Source organism: Cornus florida, unplaced genomic scaffold, assembly GCF_030987335.1.
Source record: "Cornus florida cultivar Cherokee Brave unplaced genomic scaffold, ASM3098733v1 CherokeeBrave_3.0.0_Hap2_Chr01, whole genome shotgun sequence".
Lineage (NCBI taxonomy): Eukaryota > Viridiplantae > Streptophyta > Magnoliopsida > Cornales > Cornaceae > Cornus > Cornus florida.
Genome location: NW_026775571.1, coordinates 29,926,836 through 29,949,613, shown reverse-complemented (window position 1 = coordinate 29,949,613; position 22,778 = coordinate 29,926,836). Strand labels below are relative to the sequence as shown.

The 22,778-nt window shown below is 37.7% G+C and overlaps 1 pseudogene; it reads left to right on the top strand.

Moving 5' to 3' along the window:
• Positions 1-15,807: 15,807 nt before the first annotated feature.
• Positions 15,808-15,906, top strand: LOC132283475 (small nucleolar RNA R71; annotated as a pseudogene).
• The last annotated feature ends 6,872 nt before the right edge of the window (positions 15,907-22,778 follow it).

The following is a 22,778-nucleotide window of genomic DNA, read 5'->3' as shown; positions in this document are numbered from 1 at the left end:
CGATTTTGGGGGGGGTTTGTTCACAACTTTTTGCCAAAAAAAGTGATTTAAGCCCTCAAAACCACATTTGAAGTCCAAAAATCTGGGCAGGTCCTGCCCAGATTTGAACCCAGAAAATTGTTTTTTTTGAAACTTTGAGGCTTCATATCTTATTCGTCCCGACTCCAAATCAAGTGATTTTTGAGTCTAAATTTATTAGTTTTTGCTGGTCTATATAACGGTATGCACGATTTCATCAAATTATATCTTAAAAGACTATTTTACCCCTTGTAAAGTACCCTTGCCGCACTGATTTTAAACCCAAAAGTTGGTTTTTATGAAACTTTGACGTTTCATATCTTCTTCGTCCGGACTCCGAATCAAGTGATTCTTGATTCTAGATTCATTAAATTTTCCCAGTCTATCTAATGGTATGCTCAATTGCATCCAATTTTGTCTAAAAAGACCTTTTTACCCCTTGCGAAGTACCCTTGCTGCATTGATTTCAAACCCAAAAATGTGATTTTTATGAAACTTTGGAGTTTCATATTTTCCTTATCCGGACTCCGAATCAAGTGATTCTTGAGTCCATCTTGAATAGTTTTTCATTTTCCTTCCATTGGTGTGCTCGATGGCACCCGAGTCCACAATTTTCAGAAATGACTATTTTGCCCCTGGGGGCTTATTTGTCATATTTTTGGTCTTTTACTTCCGCGTCAGTTCTCATTGAGTTCCACGACCTCATGGAAGGTCATTTTGACTTCTTAGAGTCTTATTTTCTATTTTTGCTTCCGCATATCGGATCCGTTATCGGGTCAATCTTCGGTTCATCATAGGACACGCTGGCCTAAAAACCAGGGTCGTCACAAAAGTTTCCCCCCATAAATTCTGGGTTAACCAAAACTTATCAACATTGCATTCATCATTTCTTTTAAGGTACGATTTTTGCGTTCAACAACACCGTTTTGTTGAGGTGAATAAGGAACGGTAGTTTGGTGAATAATACCATATTTTGAACAAATGTCAGCAAATGGTGCTTCGTATTTACCACCTTTATCACTTCTAAATACCTTTATCCTTTTGCCAGGTTCATTCTCAACCTCATTCTTATAATGTTTAAACATTTCCAAGGCTTCATCTTTACTTCTTAGCAAATATACATAACAATATCTTGTGCAATTATTAATAAAAGTAATGAAATACTTTTTTTCACCTCCGGTTAACACAAGTTTAAAGTCACATATATCACTATGAATTAATGCTAGAGGTTCAGTACTTCACTCTATAGAGTGAAATGAGGTTCTAGCCAGTTTTGGTTCTACACATGTTTGACATTTTTTATTTAAATCGATACTAACTTTAGGTATAAAATCCATGTTAATTAATCTACGAATCGTATTATAATTAATATATCCTAACCTACCATGGCACATATTAGATGACTCAATCAAATAAGCAGAAGCATTAGCTTTATTATTATTAATAGTTTTGGGTACAACAGTCATTACATTGAATTTAAATAATCCATTACTTAGGTACCCTTTGCCCACATACAACCCATTCTTAGTAAGCACAAACTTATCAGATACAAAGACCAGCTTGAACCCATTCTTGCTTAGAAGTGATCCAGAGCCAGTTCTTCCTGATGTCTGGTACATGCATCACATTATTCAGAGTGAGCTATTTCCCTGAGGTCATTAGCAGCTTAATCTTTCCTTGTCCTTCAACCTTTGTAGTAGAAGAGTTCCCCATGTAGAGTTATTCTTCATTATCTATAGCTTCATAGGTAGTGAATATCCTTTTTTCTGAGCAAACATAACGAGTAGCCCCTGTGTCCACCCACCATTCTCTATTGTTGCTCACAAGATTGATTTCAAAAACCACAGCTGAAAGATTTAGCTCTGACACATCAGCTGTCAGTTTATCTTCCTTGGCAATGTGCACCTCAGTGGTCTTTTTCTTGGAGTTATGTTGTGCTTTGTAGCTATGACAGTCTTTAGCTCGGTGTCCTAACTTGCCACATATGTAGCACTTCTCGTTGAACCTCTTGTAGTTTCCTTGGCTGAGACCTTCTCCAAAGTGCTTTATCTTCTTATTTTTCTGTCACACTTCGACTACATTTGCCTTTGACACCATTAAAGAATTCTTGACTTTCTTTTCAGATGTGCGGTTATCTTCTTCAATCCTCAGCCTAACAATGAGGTCTTCGAGCCCCATTTCCTTCCGCTTATGCTTCAAGTAATTTTTTAAATCTTTCTAAGTAAGCGGCAATTTTCCAACGATTGAAGCCACTTGAAAAGATTCACTCAATGTCATCTTCTCAGCATGTATCTCATGTAGGATCAGCTGGAGCTCCTACACTTGGCTCATGATTGCCTTGGAATCTACTATTTTTAAGTCCAAAAATCGTCGACCACGAACTTCTTTAAGCCAGTATCCTCTGTTTATACTTCTTGGCTAGTGACTCCTAGAGCTCTTTAGCAATATTTATTGGACTGTACACATTATATAAAGTGTTATCCAATCCATTGAGGATGTAGTTCTTGCAGAGGAAGTCTCCATACTTCCATGCATCAACAGCTCCTAGCTTTGTAATATTAGTCTCACCCTCTTCTAGCACTGGGGCAGTCTCAGTTAGGAACTTGCTCCGATTCAGAGTTGTAAGGTAGAACATCATTTTCTGTTGCCACCTTTTAAACTTCGCTCGATTAAATTTTTCGGGCTTCTCCCTATGATTGACGGGAACATTAGGCATAGTAGTACTCATACTTACCATTCGTCTGAATATATTAAATATGCAGACCATAAGTCAATTTATAGCAATATAACAATAAGAATAATATTTAAATAATTAAAACTATAGTATAAGCCGAATCAGTCTTAAGATTGTTGTCTAATATATGGTCTAAGTATACCATATACTATAGTATTATTTATTTAAATATTATGCAAAAATGTATATATATATATATATATATATATATATATGTAATAAAATAAAAAATAAAAACTATATAAAATGAAAGAACCTGAATATATGTAATGACCCAGTCATTTTCCTTCATTTCCCTTTTCTTAGATTTTCACGGATATTTTTTTTCCGTTGATCTTTTTCTTTCTGAGTTCTATTTCTCATCACTTAGTGTCGTCTCGAGTACTCTGGAATGATTTCCGAGACTCTTTTCTTTGGATTGACAACTTCCTTTAAGGACCGCTCATTTCCACATTTTCACTTTTTGGACACTATTCACTTTTCGTCTTTTTCCCTATTTTGTCTTTTCCCCGTTTGTTACTTTTTGGCACAACCTCACTTTTCGTGCTCGGAGTTGGTTTTTAACTTCACTTACCTTCATCCTAAGTGGTTTCCACAAAATACGTATCTTTACTTTAGTAAGAAAGTACTCTAGTTGCTCCCGGAGTCCGTAGGGGCATGGATGCACAGCTCTTTAGAATCTTTTTCATTTCTTGGGGTATTTTTCATAAATATCTTTTGAAGATATTTTATTTTAGGGGTTTTTAAGAAAATATTTTTGGAAGATATTTTCATTCTGGGCCATTAGTTCAGTTTTCACTTTTTGGAGGGGCCATTGTGCAATTAATGAAAGTTATTGCAAAAATGCCTCATTTAGAGCCTGGATCCTCGTATGGGATTCATTTTCACATTTCATCGAGTCGTGTACTCTTAGAATTTCCTTTTGCCCATTTTTCTCCAGTTTCAGGGTTTCTAGCCCCGGTTGCCGCCGAACTTATTCGGGGCATATCTTTCTGCTCGGAACTCAGTTTTTGATGCCGTTTCTTTCGTTGTTCATATTTTCTCATTTTGAATCTTTTTTGTTCAAGGAGTTATGCCGTTTGAGTGCGTCTGCTCAAATTTTACTTTTCCGGACCCGTTCGGGGCACTTTTTGAGATTTTCTATAAATAGGGGGATTTAAAGTCAAAAAGTCATCTTCTCCTCTCCTTATGCACGACCTGAATCTGCCATGGCAGCCCAAGGGGGGCTTCCACCCTTCTCCTTTCATTGAAACCTCCTTCCCTTTGTTATAAAGTCATAGTGCCTTCGCGTTTTGTGTTTGTCTTGACTACGCGCTTCTTTCACCCTTATTAGAACCCGTTTTTGGCCAATTTTTGAGTTCGGGTTTGAGGTCAAGTTAGGATTTTGGTAGGTCCTCTTTGGAGTTTAATGTTCACGGCGTTGTCCCTAACAAAACCCCAAAGTATTGTCGGATTTGGAGCCATTTCATTTTGGTGGCTTTTGAGATTTTCATCTCAAATTGAGGTAGATGATGTTTTAGGATTATATATGTTTTGTATTGAGTGTTTCCCATGATTATACAACTTGTATGCATGCTTTTGTTCATAATCTAGAATTTAATTTTATTTAATTATTTTCTATGTTTAAGATTTAATTCTCATGATGATATTCAATTTAGAATTAAATTGTGGCATGCTAGTAAATTAGGCTTTGGTATGTTTGTTAACATATATTAAATTAGAAGTATTTGATAACGAATTGTACTTTTTATTTAATAATTATCTTTTGTGAGAGTTTAATTATCATGGACGTACCTTGCATGGAATTAACTTGTGATAGACTATTAAATTAAGTCTTGACATACTCTTTAACATAATTTAATTTGAGAACATTTGGATAAGTATGAAAATCTAGAGATTTTAATTAAAATGATTAATTAAAATCTATTTAATGGTTCCATTGGCCTAATTAAGTTTTTAACTTGATATTTGTGATGACTAGAGCTTGTATACTAGCATATGTTAAATTGGGACCATTTGATGTTGTTTTAGAATTTAGGGATTTGACTATCATGGTTTAATTAAATTCTATCTTATTGTTTTAATGGCCTAATTAAGTTTTTGAATTAGTATATGCAATGACCATGCTATGTTGTTTAACATGTATTAATTAGGGACCATTTGGTTGAGATTTGAAATTTAGAGAAATTAATTAATTTACTTGATTAATTTCCGTTTCTATTGCATTATTGATTTAATCATGAATTTGGCATTGGAAGTATATTTAAATCATGATTTTGGACTTATATTAGATTCTTCAGTTTATGTTTTCAATATTGAATTATATTGTTATAGCGTGTAACGAATCGCACACTGAAGATTCGACATGTAATGTTATTATAGCGCGTAACGAATTGTGCTTTGAAGATTCCACATTTGTCATCCTATAGTAGTTGTGGATTTATAGCATAAGCTGTGTGGTTACAACCTACTTGTGCATGGAATGTAGTTTCGTGCTTTATATATAATTCGTATATAAGTTGTAAACTTATTTATTTTGGAGTCACTTGGGACATTGTTACTACGATATGGCTAGAGTTTGGTTCTAGTGCGGGAGGTATGAGTTCTCCCCGTCGAGATAGTGCGCACTGGTGTGTCGCCGCACCACAAGTTTAAAGAGGGAGTGTGCATTAAGGCGAGGGCCAAGTTTTACATTTATAAAAGCCACTACTACCTTCACTAAAAATATAGTTAGGGCGAGTAGGGATCGTCCCAAGGGATTGGAGTCGAATTTGGTTGTGGAATCACTATTAGGGTTAGTAAGTCGAGTGATCAAACAAATGGCTGGTTGGTTGATTAAACTAGAGAGCAAATTAAACTAAATAATTGAATGCAATAAGGAGAAAGTAAGAGAGAGAGAGATCTTAGGGTTTAGAGGTCACCACCAAGTAATGCTTTTCTACACCCTTAACTAGTGACTAATGAGGGAAATGTGTGTTGCAATATTGATGTGTGTGTGTGTTTGGTTGATTCAATTAGTAAGGGTAACCAATTAAGCATACATTGTCTAAGCAACATGTGAAAAGCATAATATATCTAGCAATTAAATAATATTGTCTAAATAGCATGTGAAAAGCACAATATATCTAGCAAGTCATTAATCCTTTCATTAGGCTCACAAGCCAAATACACCACAAGGTTAGAGACATATGCTACTTGCATTTAAAAGTATGGAACATCAAACAACAAGCATGAATTATCCTCCCATCTAACAACTATGCTACCATGATAAGCGCCGAATATTGTATATTCAAGTGCCCTAAATTGCATTAGTAAAGTCCGTTGTATGTTAATTTATGTAGATTATCTTCATTTGCATGTTTTTATGCATTTTCAGGTTCCTTGGCCCAAAAGGAGCAAAAATAAGGTGTTGTGGATTTTTGATCAACAATGTGCTCAAAAGCTGAATTTCAGGCAGCAGTGGAACTCGATTTTGATTTCCACTTTTGACCCAGAAAGCTCAAGATCTGAACTTCCATTATAAAATGGCATATTTAGAGCTCTAAATTATCTTTCTAAATCTTCAAACTTTTTGTCATTCGGAGCTCGGAGCAGAGAGTTATGGCCTTGTTACCAGAGGTGCGCAGAACTGCCTGGCAGCAATGAAAGTCTGCCTTGTTCTTCAATTTCGACCAACCAGACCTGAGAATTGGATCTTCACTAAAACATAAAGTTTTTAGAGCTCTAAATTAGCTTTCCAAATCTTCAAACGGTTTGTCATTCGGAGTTTGGAGAACAAAGTTATGTCCATTTTAACAAAGTAGGTACGGGCAGAGCAAACCAAGCATAGGGCATTCTGCCCAATTTTCGAGTGCTCGAGGCCCTATTTCGAGCACTCGAAATTAGGGCAGAATTCTACACGACTCAGCCCACTTGTGCTCAGATTTTAACCCTTTTGGATTGCCTCCTTTATGAAGTGGTTGGAGATGTTGGTTGGTAGCTTTTGGGGTGGATAAGTGATCTAGATAAGGGAAGCAAAGCCACTCATTATGATAAAGCTACATTTTTTTACAAGATAGAGGAGAGAGAAGAGAGCAAGAAGGAGGTGTTCTTCAAGCTCCAAGAAGGTTGCACGAAAATAGCCATGAAGATGGAGCTTCTTCCTTCTTCCATTGCTCCTATGGGTAACTAAATCTTCTCTAGGGAGGTGATGAAGCCTCCTCTTTTGATCATGTTCTAGATTAGGCTATACTTTTGGGGACTATAATGTATCATGTATGGTAGTTTCATAGTCTAAGAGCATATTCCTTCTTGTAATGAATTTTAATGTGTAAATGGTTTATGTAAGTTCATTGTCATATCTTTGATGATTCTTGGATCAATCTTATTGCTTTTATTTTCATAGTGACAATGAAAATATAGACTATGAATGTTTTTCAAGGCATGTTGATTTTGAAACTTGATATTCCATTGCTTAGGTACCTCCTTTGATGGTTTATACTTGATTCCTACCTTCATGTGCTTCACCATTTGATTGAAAGCTTGATGGTCTTTTGCTTGAGATAGTGTATTTGATTCTACACCTTAGTTTAAGTAGTTCAACTATGGTAGCTTTTGATGGATCATTCTTGTTTTGATTAAGTGAACTTCTTGATGATTATTAAGCAACGGAGTTGCTTCATATTTCTTGACCATTGCATATATGTTATTTATCCCCAAATTTAGACCTAATCTAGCATGTACTTAGGGTGTAGTGTGGATACATCTCCCTAGTCTTTTCTACTTGTATCTCACTTCCTCAATTTCATTGCAATCTATTGTTTTATGCATTTTAATTTCTTAGTTTAGTGACAAACACACAAACCCTTTATAAACCCCTCATCACTCTAAAATGACTTTAGATACTTAGGTTGCCTTAAGACTAGCGCAGTCCCAGTGGTTCGACTTACCCGTCCAATAGCCCTATTTTACAATGATTCGTGCTATTGCGAAGAGGGTTGATTTATAATTGATTTCAACCATCGATCATACCACTACACTACAATTAAGCTAATGACATGAAATTAAACTAATTAAGCAAAGGGAGAGGCACAATCCATCAAGAAATGAGCATGGACTATCTAGAAAATTACAAGAGCATTCCTTTAAGCACTATGTTTTGACAATCTCTAGATCTATAACATTAATACACATAGACATGCATAAAAAACACAAGAAATAGAGACAAACACATGAACATCTATTCTAGCATACATAGACATATGGATAGAATGAAATGATCAATTGGAAGCATTAGACCACATAAATCATTGAATAAACAAGATCTATATATATATAAGTGCCAAAACATGTATTCCAACACTAATCCCTCAATAATACACAAAATCAAGATGTAGTAAGCATGCTTGGGGCTAACTCTAGACCCAAGAGGATGTCTAGCCACTCATGGTAGTGCTTCTCCAACCCTCAAGGGCTAACTCCATGGTAGAGATTTACTCCTTGGTTGATGAAGAGTCTCCAATGGTGTCTCTAGCCTCCTCCTCCTCTAAGCTTGCTCTCCAAGAGTTCTACAAGGTATGAGATGATATGATGTGATGTGAGGTCCTCCCATGTAAAAAGTAATCCTTATCCTTATATAGGTAGGTCAAATGACACCCAAAATGAGCTAAGGTCGTGCACAAAATATTCCCCAATGATTGGATAAAGGATAACTTTCAATGAGCTGGAAATTTAACTTTTTCGTACTGGAGGAAGTTCGATCGATCGAACCTTGGACTTGGATTGATCGCACATGACTGAGATCTATCGAACTTAGGCTGAATCGATCCTCACTGGTGGCGCTTTTTGGATAAAGACAAATATGAGATATTTTGAAGATATTTTTGGGAAAAGGACAAAAGTGGTTGGTAGGGTGGTACAATTAGATAAGATCAATCATTTGGATAAGGACAAAGCAGTTCGATCGATCGAAGAATGATGTTGGATCGATCGAACTTTTGGGATCTCTGAAAATATCATCATGGCTCTGATCCATCTTGACGTGCTGAGATCGATCATGTTGGATCGATCGAACATTGATCTGAGATCGATCGAAGATGTTAATTTCCACCTTTTTCTTCCTTTTGCTTCCACTTGGCTCATTTCTTTGATTTATCCCAGAATTGCTTCATTTCTGCTCTTATTTGGCTGAGTTAGCTTATTTCCGGGATAAGTGCCTGAAAATGAAAATAATACGAAATCAATCTAATACGGTAAAGTAAGATAAATAAAGGTACTAAAATGCCTAAGCTTAAGGGGTTTAAACCAAACTTAAATATTGTTAGTCCCTAGCAATGAACTAGAAAGTAAAGGAATGAAATGAACAACTATACAACTATAAACTAGAAAATAATGAATGGATAACGCCACTTTCGTAGGGAACACAATTGCACTTAGCATATGCAACAAGCCTTTTTAACCCCTAGGTTACCCCTAGTGGATGAGTGAAGTCTTTTGAGGGTTTCCCGAAATGATACCCACAAACATTAAGCTCATTCTTTCTAAAGAGGCACCAATATTACAGACAAGCATTGGGAGAAAACTACCTCAAGTATGCAATTTTTCAAACATTTCCAAGCAATCTCCCAAAATCTCAACATCAAGCAAGCAAGTATGGTCCTCCACACATCAAGAAAATGATCATGCAAGTCAAAACAACTCTACAATCCTTTTGAGTGGACCGGCATCATATATGTTGCTATCTTAGCCAACTAAAGAATTAATCACATCCTTACCCTCAAACTAGCACACAAATCTGGTACCGATCATCAAGACAAAAAGTGGACCTTTTATTAAAGCTTTATTGTTCTAGGTGCAATTATTCTTTTCACTCGATTTTTTATTATTATTATTATAGGATCAAAGATGGAAGCATGGTGCAATGTGTTGATGTATTAAGCTTTCTAGCGATTCATGAGATTAAGCGTTAGGTCAATGACTCCCAAACCAGATGACTTTAGGGCACTAGGTGTTCAAACACCCCTACAGACTTACAAGCTCAAATCAACTAGGCTACAAATCAAAATAACATCCATCTAATCATTTCCCACTTCTCACCTTTTGGGAGAAGTTCTCACTTTTTTATTGCTTTTGCTTTTGCTTTTGTTTTTTTTTTTTTTTTAATTCATTTATTAACCTAGAGTTTGGGCCCTCAACCTTTCGGCACGAGAAGTTCAGTGCTTGATGAGGCTAGAATCTCGGCTACTTAGTGAAAAGGGGTTGTTATCCACCTTTATCAAGAATGAAAGCTTTCAATGCACTACTATCTCAATTGGGATATAACCAATTCAATAATCAACAAAGCATGTACCCCACAAATGAATGCTAGTGTGTGCTGGTGTTAGTGTAGAATCCTAGAATGAATCTCAAAACAATCACAAAATCAAGATGATGTGGACCACAAATGCAAGCAAGATATCAATCTTTCGAAAAATTTATTCCTAAATGACTTCCACAAGGCATACAAGGAGTATTGGACTCTCAAGTTAAGAAATTTTTAAATTTTAAGCAATATAGTCCTCAAAAGATCAAAATTATAGCTAGATATGGATCAATCATAGAAAATCTCTCAAATACACAAGTCATGCTCAAAATTTTGAAGTTTAAGGCTAACACTGTAACATACACCGTTACCCCCAAACTTAAACGGTACAATGTCCTCAATGTGCAAAGAGAACAAAAGGAAAGAGTATACCGGTGCAATTAAGGCAGAGAATGATCGGGACTGAAGTATCCAAATTGGGTGGCATGGCCCCCCCAAACTTAGGATTAACTGTGGTCCTGAAATTTGACACTCGAATAAACTCATTAGATAACAAAAAGGGATAATCAGTGCACAGTGGACATGCAAGTGTAAATGAAATAAAACAGTGAGAGGGGTATAAGGGTGGTCCTGATAATCGGGTAGCACTCTCTCACTGAAGTCACTGTGATGTACCTAATGGAGTCAAACATGCAGAGATAAGAATATAACACGTGACATTCATAACGAAAGCATATATAAAGAAAATAAAGTATAGAATACATCAAAAGATCAAAGCCGACAGACCGACTTCAAATAATATACAGTGATAAAAATGAAGTATAGAGCACAGAGGTGGACCATAAAAAGATAGAAGAACTGGAAATCTCAGGTGGAGGAGGCAGGTCGGGCAAGGCGAGCTCCGTGGATATCGTGAGACAAGTCTCGAAGTGCAGTCATGACATCCGTGCAGAATGTAGCAAAATCAGCTGTGGGCTACAGCATCGGTTCGAATGGCAGCAGTATCAACTCTGATAGCAACCACTGCATCCTCAAGAGCCTGAAGACGCTCTCCAAAGCCGGGGGTCTGACTAGGAGCCTCAGGTATGGATGAGTTAGAAAAAAGGTCCTGAGTCTACTCCTGCTCATGTACTGGCGACCCAGCTGGAGAGTGCTACTCTGCGTCATCTGCAGGTCACTCTAAATCAATGTCTATATGCTCGGTAGCTGGACTTACTGGTACATCGTCCGCTGCGGGATCTGCTGCTGCCTGAGCTGCTGCCTCTGCCTCCTCAGCCTCTAGCTCCTCTGCAGCCACTACTGCGTGGTCCTGTAGTCTAGTGATGATGGCATTGTAGCTCTTGTCCTAGTCCTTCTTCAAGAAGTGACAGGAACCTCTCTCAGGGTGCTCCCGAGGATAAAAAGGGTAACGTTGGTCAATAAGTATCTGGGTGATGAGGTGGCCGAATGGGAGAGACTTAGCCCTTCCGGGCTTCTCCTTACTGATATACTCGTCGAATATCTTCCTTATCACGCTCCAGATGAGCGCAGCGATAGATACCCAGTGGCCTGTGTAAAATGCGTAGAGGGCTGTCAAATAGTCTCCTCGCCGTTAGATCTTGTGCCCGGCCATATATATATTCTGAAAAAGAACGGAATCGAAGAACCATAGGTCATCTGGAAGGAATGTGCGGGTGGCGAAAGTCTCGCCATCGGCATGGTAACCTGTCAAAAATACTGCCATGTAGGTATAAGAAGGCCTGTATAGCCTCGGATATAGCTCATGTAGCTCCGGAGGGCATCTTTGTGGACAATGGCATGAGCGGGCCAGCGAGTCCACAGTGATAGTAATCTGATGGCCATCTATGGTAGTGACCAGCTCTACTGTGGTACGCGGGGACGGTCGGAGGTTCTGGAAGAACATCCGTACCAGCCGCGGGTAGACTGGCTCTGTAACTGGGGCAAGAATAGCTGCAAGGCCCCTCTGGATAATGTCATGGTAAGCTGATCGGGTCCGCACTGATCTGGAGAAGAAGTCTGTGTCGAACACCGACTCATGATCCACTGCCATATGCGCATATCTACGCGCGGGCCTATCACGCTCTCGAGCTGGCTGAGTTGGCTGGCGTGGTGGAGATGGTACTGGTGAATGCTCAGCTCCAGCATGTGATGGAGATGTTGACGGTGTAAATGCAGGCTGAGCTGCAGAGGTGGATGGAATATGATCATGCTCAGCCTCATGAGTAGGTGACTGAGGTGGAGTAGGCTGTACTGGCTCCTCCTATGCATGAGAGGGCTCTGCTGGCTGCTCTATCCTCGGTCGGATATGTCTCTGAGGCCCATGTTACCTCCTGGCAACAGTTTTGCGCTTAGTCATAGCCTCTATTCGCGAGAGAAGATGAGAGGAAAATGTGATGCAAATCCGAGAGGAGAGAGAGAAAATAAAAGTTTGGATCTCGCTAGAGAGTTGCCGGAGAAGATGATGAAGATGGATGAGTGCAGTGGCGATGAAGGATGAGGGACAAGGGTTTGGAGGGTTGGATCGATCTAATGGATCGATCTTGAGACCCTCCAGGTCTATTTTTTAAAAACATTTCCCGATTAGTTAGATCGATTGAACTGAGATATCAGATCGATCTAACTTTGATGATCTCTCCTCAAAGTATTTTTGTGATTTTTTTTGAAATTTTTGAAAAATTAAAAACTAAAATTAAAAATTAAAACTTAAAATTGAAAATTAGAAAATATTTTTGGATTTTTGAAAAATAAAATAAAAATAAAAATAAAATCTTTTTGGATTTTTGAAATAAATAAAGTAAAATCTTTTTTTATATATATTTAAAATAAAATATTTTTGTGATTTTTGGAAAATAAGATAAAATAAAATAAAATAAAAATATTTTTGAATTTTTGTTAAAATTAAAAAGTCAAATAGAGTCAAACAAAGGTCAAAATAGAGAATTGAAGAACTGAGATCGATCTGAACAAAATGTTCGATCGATCAAACAGAAAGCAAAAATATGCAGGTTTTGGTTCAAAAATTTGGCTAAGTGTTGGAACTTGAGATCGATCAAACTTTGAAGTTGGATCGATCTAAGAATTTCATATGATCTTGAAATGTTTTCGATCAATGAGACAGAGAGCTGAATATGCAGGTTAATGCAGGCTCAAAATTTTTCTAAGTGTTGGATCATGAGATCGATCGAACTTTGAAGTTGGATCGATCTAAGGTCTCCTAATCGATCTGAGAATAAGTTCAAACGATGGGACAGAGAGGTGATTTGGATGCAGTTGGAAAATTTTTCTAAGTGTTGGATGCAGGTGGAAGTTCGATCAATCGAACTCTCAACTGAGATCGATCGAACTTATGCAAAATGCCCAATCACAACATAAAAATCATGCAATCCTAATCACAGTTCCTAGCAATGCATATGAACCAAAAATAAGTATCTAGACTTCGCAAGAAATGAAATTTAAGATAGAAATGAGGGAGGAATAGGGTTTTGACACCCTAAGAAATGTTTTTGCTAGTCTTTAACGTCTCTAGCAAGATATTGGGCTCTTTTAGCCCGGATCAAAGATCTTGTAATGCATCCCCTCCTTGTTGGGGTGATAGATGCTTTGAACCCCACCTAACAAATGATTCTTTGAAGAACTTGTTGGATTAAGCTCAAAAGAAACTTTTGTTCCCTTGTCAATACAAGAACAATCTTTGGGCTTCCATGCCCTTTCAAAGCAAGAATTTGAAACAACACTTTTAGAATGCAAGATTGAAGATGATTCCTTTGAAGTTTTGGTCTTACACAAAAGCTCACTTCCTTGACATTGAAGATCATGACATTTGTCTATAACATTAACCTCTCCTTCATATTTTTCAAATGAATTGGGTGTGGGATTAAAGATATTCAACTTCACCTTCATGTGGCCAAATAAGATCTTCATTATCCCCGTCCTACAATTGATGTTGGCATTAGCGGTTGCCAAGAAAGGACGGCCAAGGATAACGGGAATTTGGCTCTTAGGATTGGGGACCAGTTCCGTGTCAATGACAACGAAATCAACGGGGAAGAAGAATTTGTCAATCTTAATCAATACATCCTCAATTATACCCCTAGGCTTCTTAATGGATCGGTCGGCAAGTTATAAAACTACTGATGTCGATTTCAATTCACCTAGGCCCAATTTGACATAAACCGAGTATGGAAGAAGGTTAACACTTGCTCCTAAGTCAAGAAGCGCCCGATTAATGATATGATCACCAATGATGCATGAAGTAGTAGGTGAACCGAGGTCCTTAAACTTTGGCAAAGTGTTATGTTGCAAAATTGAGCTTACTTGCTCGGTCAAAACCACTTTTCTTGGTGCTTGGCTCTTGTTCTTCCGCTTTTGGGTGCACAAGTCTTTCAAGAATTTGGCATAAGCCGAAATTTGCTTGATTACATCCAGAAATAGAAGATTGACTTTTACTTTCCTAAACATTTCCATGATTTCATTAGTTTTTGCCTTTTGCTTGTCTTTTGAAATGGATCCTTTTAAGGCATCCGAAAATGGAACTTTTGGTTCAAACACTTTTTCAGAATTTTTCTTTGAAGTCTCTTCAACACAAAAAGTTTTTAAATCACTTTGTTTCAAATCATTTTTCAACAAAACCTTTTCAAATTCATTTTTCGGCAAATCTTTCTTCAAATCATTTTCAAAATCATTTTTCAAATCACATTTTGAAGTTTTCTCATTCACAAGATCATGTATATGCAATGAAAGAGGAATGGGATGTGAAACGGGACGGGTGACAACTTGAGGTTGCACCGGTTCACTCTCTTCATTGGACATTTCAACTTGATTGTTCACAATCCTACCACTCCGCAAGGTAGTCACCGCATTAACATGTTCAATGGTGTGGCCTTCCGATGAGGAATGGGTTTCCACAATACATTATTGCTTAGGTGGGGCATTAATAGGCATTTTTCCCTTCTCTCTTGCATTAAGAGTGCTTGCTATTTGCCCTACTTGGGTTTCTAGCTTCGCAATAGATTGAGAGTGAGAATGAAGCAATTGTGTATTTGCCTCTAAAGTGCCCAAAGCATTCAAAACTTTTTCTTCAAAGGCGGGACTTCTAGTATTTCCTTAGGAATAAGATTGGTTGGGAAAATGAGAATTAGCAAATTGATTCCCTTGTGATTGATAAGGTCTATAACCTTGGGATCCTTGGTTTTGAAGTGGAGGTGGAATGTACTTCCCTTGAAAATTACCTTGGGAAGGATTTGAGCCCTCTCCTTGGTTTTTCCAAGAGAAGTTCGGATGATTTCTCCAACTTGGATGATAGTGAGTACCATAAGGATTGTTCCCTTGGTTCACAAAAGCTGCATTGACTTGTTCATTAGGTTCATTTTGCACTTGTCCGTGAGGACAATGAAAAGTAGAATGAAGAACACTAGAACAAGTCATACATGTTTCATTTGATGCACGATGAGAATGGTTAGGGAAGGAAGATACTTGGTTCGCCGAGTTTTGGTTAATCAAGAATTGATCAAACCTTTGAGATAAGGACTTCATTTCGGCGGCTATTTCATTTGAGTGGTCAACTTGATGTAAGCCAACACTCTTCCTACCTTATAAATTTCTACCATTCTTGGATGATAATATTCTATGCAAAGAATCTTCACTCATGCTCTCATAAAGACGCCACACGTCATCCTCATGCCTATCAATGTATGAGTCACCCATGGAAGCATCAACCATGCCTTTGTAATTGTCCGATAAGCTCTCAAAGAAATATTAAACTAATTTCCATTTGGGCATGTCATGATGTGGACACTTCCTAAGCAATTCATTAAAGCGTTCCCATGCCTCATGAAATATTTCTCCATCCCCATGTGAAAATTCTTGAAATGAGGTTCTCATGACATTGGTCTTAGAAACCGAATAGTACTTCTTCAAGAACTCTTGTTGCATTTCTGCCCAAGAAGTGATTGAAAAAGGCCTAAGATTGTTAAACCAATACTTTGCCTTATCTTTTAAGGTGCCTTATCTTTTAAGGTGAATGGAAAAAGTTTGAGTCTTAAAACCTCTTCCGACATGTCTGTATATTTTACGGTGGAACATACTTCAAGAAACTCATCCAAATGCTTGTAAGGTTCTTCACTTGGAAGTCCATGATAGTTAGGAAGCCTTTGAATGGTTTGTGGCTTAATTTCATAGTGATGTGCTCTAAATGGTGGCAATTGAATGCATGTGGGTGCATTATATTCATTAGGCACATAGTGATCTCTTAAAGCAAGTGGAGGATTAGCAATTTGAGGTGCAACATGGGCACCTTGATTTTGATTTCCTTTAATGATGGGAGGTTGTGGAGCATACATTGGCCTTGGCATTCCAAATGGAACTTGGCCTTGTTGTTGTGGTGGTTGGTGAATGAATGGCCTAAGGATGCCTAATGGTGCTTGAATGTTCTCATGATGCACATTTGGATAAAGGATACCTTGTTGGTCTATGTGACCAAGGTCCTCTACATTCTCTTCATTATGGCCTTCCATTGATGTAATGGATCGGGTAGAACTAGAACTTCCTCTTCCCCTAGGATTTCTAACTACGGATTCAAGATGCAAATCAAGAGGAACAAGAGTTAGTCTTAGTGATCTACGACCATGCATGCACAATGTAAAAACGCATAAAAACAATGAATGAACAAACACTTCAACTTCACAACAATTTAATGAATCTTCCTCCACAAACACTTAACCCATACTCCTATGCTTTAACAACAATGATGCAAAGAACAATTAAAAATGCCTCCACGCGGGCTCACGATTTATCTAAGAAATTAAAAACAAGCCTCCACGCGGGCCGACGATTTAACTAAGGGATTGAGTAAGAAAAAGCTCACAAAGGTCCTTTAGCACTTCAACTCCAAATTTATAGCCTAGCTTAGCAATTTTTTTAAATTTTTAGCATTTTTCCTTGCTTGCTCAGCTCTTTTGCTTGGATGCTCCTTTGCTTGCCTCCTAGCTCAATGTTCCTTGTCAAAGATGAACAAACACAATAAGTAGCAAAAATAAAAATAAAAACAAAGTAAAGACACGATCAAAAGAGTACTAATTCCTAATTGATTCCACAAATACGACGTTGCCTAATCCCCGGCAACGGCGCCAAAAATTGATGGGTGTGTCGCCGCACCACAAGCTTAAAGAGGGAGTGTGCATTAAAACGAGGGCCAAGTTTTACATTTATAAAAGCCACTACTACCTTCGCTAAAAATATAGTTAGGACGAGTAGGGATCGTCCCAAGGGATTAGAGTCGAATTTGGTTGTGGAATCACTATTAGGGTTAGTTGGTCGAGTGATTAAACAAATGGTTGATTGGTTGATTAAACTAGAGAGCAAATTAAACTAATTAATTGAATGCAATAAGGAGTAAGTAAGAGAGAGAGAGAGATCTTGGGGTTTAGAGGTCACCACCAAGCAATGCTTTTCTACACCCTTAACTAGTGACTAATGAGGGAAATGTGTGTTACAATATTGATGTGTGTGTGTGTGTGTTTGGTTGATTCAATTAGCAAGGGTAACCAATTAAGCATACATTGTCTAAGCAACATGTGAAAAGCACAATATATCTAGCAATTAAGTATATATTGTCTAAATAGCATGTGGAAAGCACAATATATCTAGCAAGTCATTAATCCTTTCATTAAGCTCACAAGCCAAATACACCACAAGGTTAGAGACATATGCTACTTGCATTCAAAAGTATGGAACATCAAACAACAAGCATGGATTGTCCTCCCATCTAACAACTATGCTACCACTACACTACAATTAAGCTAATGACATGAAATTAAACTAATTAAGCTAAGGCAAAGGCACAATCCATCAACAAATGAGTATGAACCATCTAGAAAATTACAAGAGCATTCCTTTAAGCACTATGTTTTGACAATCTCTAGATCTACAACATTAATACACATAGACATGCATAAAAAATACAAGAAATAGAGACAAACACATGAATATCTATTCTAGCATACATAGACATATGGATAGAATGAAATGATCAATTGGAAGCATTAGACCACATAAATCATTGAATAAACAAAGTCTATATATATATAAGTGCCAAAACATGTATTACAACACTAATCCCTCAATAATACACAAAATCAAAATGTAGTAAGCATGCTTGGGGCTAACTCTAGCCCCAAGAGGATGTCTAGCCACTCATGGTAGTGCTTCTCTAACCCTCAAGGGCTAACTCCATGGTAGAGATTTGCTCCTTGGTTGATGAAGAGTCTCCAATGGTGTCTGTAGCCTCCTCCTCCTCTAAGCTTGCTCTCCAAGAGTTCTACAAGGTATGAGATGATATGATGTGATGTGAGGTCCTCCCATGTAAAAGCAATCCGTATCCTTATATAGGTAGGTCAAATGACACCCAAAATGAGCTGGGGTCGTGCACAAAATATTCCCCAATGATTGGATAAAGGACAACTTTCAATGAGCTGGAAATTTAACTTTTTCATACTGGAAGAAGTTCGATCGATCGAACCTTGGACTTGGATCGATCGAACATGGCTGAGATCTATCGAACTTAGGCTGGATCGATCCTCATTGGTGGCGCTTTTTGGATAAAGACAAATATGAGATATTTTGAAGATATTTTTGGGAAAAGGACAAAAGTGGTTGGTAGGATGGTACAACTAGATAAGATCAATCATTTGGATAAGGATAAAGCAGTTCGATCGATCGAAGAATGATGTTGGATCGATCGAACTTTTGGGATCTCTAAAAATATCATCATGGCTCTGATCCATCTTGACGTGCTGAGATCGATTATGTTGGATCGATCGAACATTGATCTGAGATCGATCGAAGATGTTGATTTTCACCTTTTTCTTCCTTTTGCTTCCACTTGGCTCCTTTCTTTGATTTATCCCAGAATTGCTTCATTTCTGCTCTTATTTGGCTGAGTTAGCTTATTTTCGGGATAAGTGCCTGAAAATGAAAATAATACGAAATTAATCTAAAACGGTAAAGTAAGATAGATAAAGGTACTAGAATGCCTAAGCTTAAGGGGTTTAAATACGCACTTTTCAGCGCTCATCATGCACTAGGGGTGGTATTACCAGCGGGTTAGTGCCCGTAGTAGCCGTTGAGGTCTCGGCAGAATTCCGAGCTTAGATGTCCAAGTATTCCACTATTTGATTTCGCACTTTTAGATTTCTAGTTGATAACCTAGAGAATCTATGTCTTGATGTGTGGTATTAGAAATTCTAATTATACTAAATTGCTATATTTAGTTGATTTTGCACTTTTAGATTTCTAGCTGATAACCTAGAGAATCTATGTCTTGATGTGTGGTATCAGAAATTCTAATTATACTAAATTGCTATATTTAGTTGATTTCGCACTTTTAGATTTCAAGTTGATAACTTTGAGAATCTATATCTTGTTGCTTTGTATAGCATGCTTCTATGTTAGTTAAATTGCATAGATATTGTGATTCGTGTTTTATTGTTCAAATGTGACTTAGGAATGATCCTATAGATTCATTTGGAATATAGACGTTAGGCGGCATGACCCACCTTTGTCTTTTTTGTATATTAGATTTCAAGTTGATGACTTTGAGAATTTATATCATATTGCTTTGTATAGCAAGCTCCTATGTTGTTTGAATTGCATGGATGATGTGATTTGTACTAGAAATGATCTAGGGTAGCTTAGGATGCTCCCTGAGTCTCATCTTGACATAGATGTTAGGTGGCATGAGCCCCTTTGACATGTTTCACCGTAAGGTGATAAAATTGTAAAATATTAGGTCGATGCATGCTCATTTCCTACGAGTAGCTTTATGTTACTCACCCCAAAATTACTGGGGCATATTTCAGGTACAGGAATCAAGGTTGAGATTCTCATTATGCTCGGATGATTTGTGGACTTAAAGGTTCCATTTTTGTGAAGGTTGGCTTGAAATGCCATCTGTAGCCTTATTTGTCAAATGTGTATATTTGATTCTAAACTTGTAATGTGCGCCTAAGCACACTTTTTTATTCTCATTTTATGTATATGATATAAGGCCAAGGGCTAAATTTCATTTGAAGTCCATGTTTATTCATAATGGTTGTATTTTGCCTTTAATGAGAATATGTGAAAAAGCATGCGTTTTAATATGTTATTTTGCACCGGAGTGTGTTTTATGTATGAAATTCATTATCTAACATTCATTTAATGTGTATGAGGTGTGGCCAAGGGGCAAACACCATTTAGTTTTCATTTTTGCATTTTAGTTCACATATTGCATTTTTGGGCTAAAATAGTAAAAACCGAGCCTTTAAGGGTTCATTTTCAAATCGAGTGGTGTAAAGTGTGTTCTGGCACCTCCACTAGGTCTCATTCATCTTATATGAAGTGTGGCCAAGGGCCAAATGGTCATTTGAAACCATTTCCCAATTTTGGTTTCCATATTTTCCATTTCAAGTTCATTTTCGCCTTTTTGGCCGTCGGGGGGGTCGGATTTTGACTCAGCCATTTCTGGGAGCCACGGACCATTCCCGCGCGCTCAAAATCATCATTTACGTTTGTGTGCATGATCGTTTTCGAGAAAAACCATTTCCTTTGTGATTTGAGCCTCCTATGGACTCATTTTAAAATTTTCTTGCATAATCTAATTTTAGGGCCTTTTGGGGTTTTCCTTCCGAAAATAAATTCTGGTCTTCACATGATAACTTAGAAAACGTGATTTTAGGGGGGGTTTCTTCTATGTGTTTTTTCAGAAAATGTCGTCTTGGTACCGTGAATTTTCAGCTTCCAGTTTTCATTTTAGCAGTTTTTTAGCTCTCTTGACCAGATTTCTTGAGAGGGCGTTTTGGCCATTTTATAGCGAGTTTTTTTCATTTTCTCACACGTATCTAGGTATAAAATTTGATTTCGGGATGGGTTTATTTTTCGTGTTTTTCCAGAAAAATTCATCTTCTAACCCGTTTCTACTCTCAGATCTTGTAGCAGCTTTTTGCCTCTTGTCCAGTTCTGATCTAGGGGCATTTTGGGGATTTCACAGTGAATTTTTTTCGTTTCCGTCGACATTGTCGGGTAGAAAACTCGATTTTAGGGGGAGTTTCTTCTTCGTGTTTTTCCAGAAAAACTCGTTTCGACCTCCGTTTCAAGCCTCAGTTCTAGACACTCAATTTTTTCTTCTTGCTGTCATCATGTGCATGCCATTGGGCGCCAGGCGCGCCATGGCCTTCGTCGGGCCGCCGCGACTTCTCAACTTCAAACCCTCGTTTCTCCCTCATCCGAACTCCAAATCGAGTGAACTTTTTTTTGAACTTGACTAATTTTTTGCTGTCTTTCCAACGGTGTGTTCGGTTACACCCGAATCTTCTTAGATAATTACCAGTTTACCCTTTTGCTTTAAGTGCTCGTTTTTCTTCATCATATAGTTTCTCCTTCGTCCGGACTCCGAATCATGCGATTCTTGAGTCCATATTGATTAGTTTTTTGTTGTTCTTCCAGAGGTATGCTCAGTGGCACCTGAGTCGATAGTTTTCAGAAATGACTATTTTGCCCCTGGGGGCTTATTTGTCATATTTTCGATCTTTTGCTTCCGCATCAGTCTCATTGAGTTCCACGACCTCATGGAAGGTCACTTTGACTTTTTAGAGTCTTATTTTCTATTTTCGCTTCCACATTCTGATCCGTTATCGGGTCAATCTTCGGTTCATTACAAGACGCACTGGCTTGAAAAACCAGGGCCGTCACAATATAAGTCGAGTCTAGAATTTGATTCTATGTCTTTAAGACAGATTCGCCCCGCTATGGTGCTAGCGTACTCAATGACATATATCTCCCAGGATATAACGACTTTTCTTCCTTCAGTAGTAGCATTGCAAACCGAAGGACGGCTCGATGTAGCACTCTCTGACTTAAACTCGGACTCGAACTCACTGACTAAGGCTCGAGCCGACAGACTACGGCTCGAACCTAGAGATGATTATAGAAGAAGAGAGAAGGACGAGAGAATGTAGAATTAGAAAAAGAGAATTCTAAATTGGTGTGATTTTCAAATAATCTAAATGAGGGTATTTATAGGCAACAAGGTGCCTTTTCGGGTGGGTACAACCCTTTGGAAAAGAAAAACAAACTAAAAAGTGGTTTTTAAGCAAGGTGCCTTTTCGTGTAGGTGCAACCCTTTAAGGTACCTTTTCGGGTAAGTGCAACCCTTCGGAAAAAACTAAAAAGTGATTTTTAATTTAAATTCAAATACCAGAAACTGGTTTTAATTTAAATTTAACCCAACCAATTTAAATAAGCCTAACCCAAAATTTAATTAGGCCCAAATTCCGTTCAATAAAAAATTAACCTGACTTCACAATCAAGCCCAAGCCCAAACTTGGCTTATTTAAACACCAATTGGCTTTATCATTTTTTTTTCCATGTGGGACAAACACTTCCCACATTTTGCATACCCATTAAAGCTTATCAAACACCTTACTTTGGAATTAATTTCTCATTCACCCAGAAACGAATTTGAGAAAATAAATATATCATCTCCTTGTTGAGAGGAATGCGCTCGTCTATAAATTCGCAAATAATTCTTAGCGGAATTTACTTCAAATTTCATCAAAAGTTTCTGTTTTGTATGCCCCGTTTCCAACATCCACAACTTCTGAACTCTTTCACTTGCATAATTCTAATTTTGGAATTTAGAAGATATATCATTACATTTCAAAATTAACATGTTCCTAAATACGCACGCTGGAAAACAGAGTGAATTAACATATT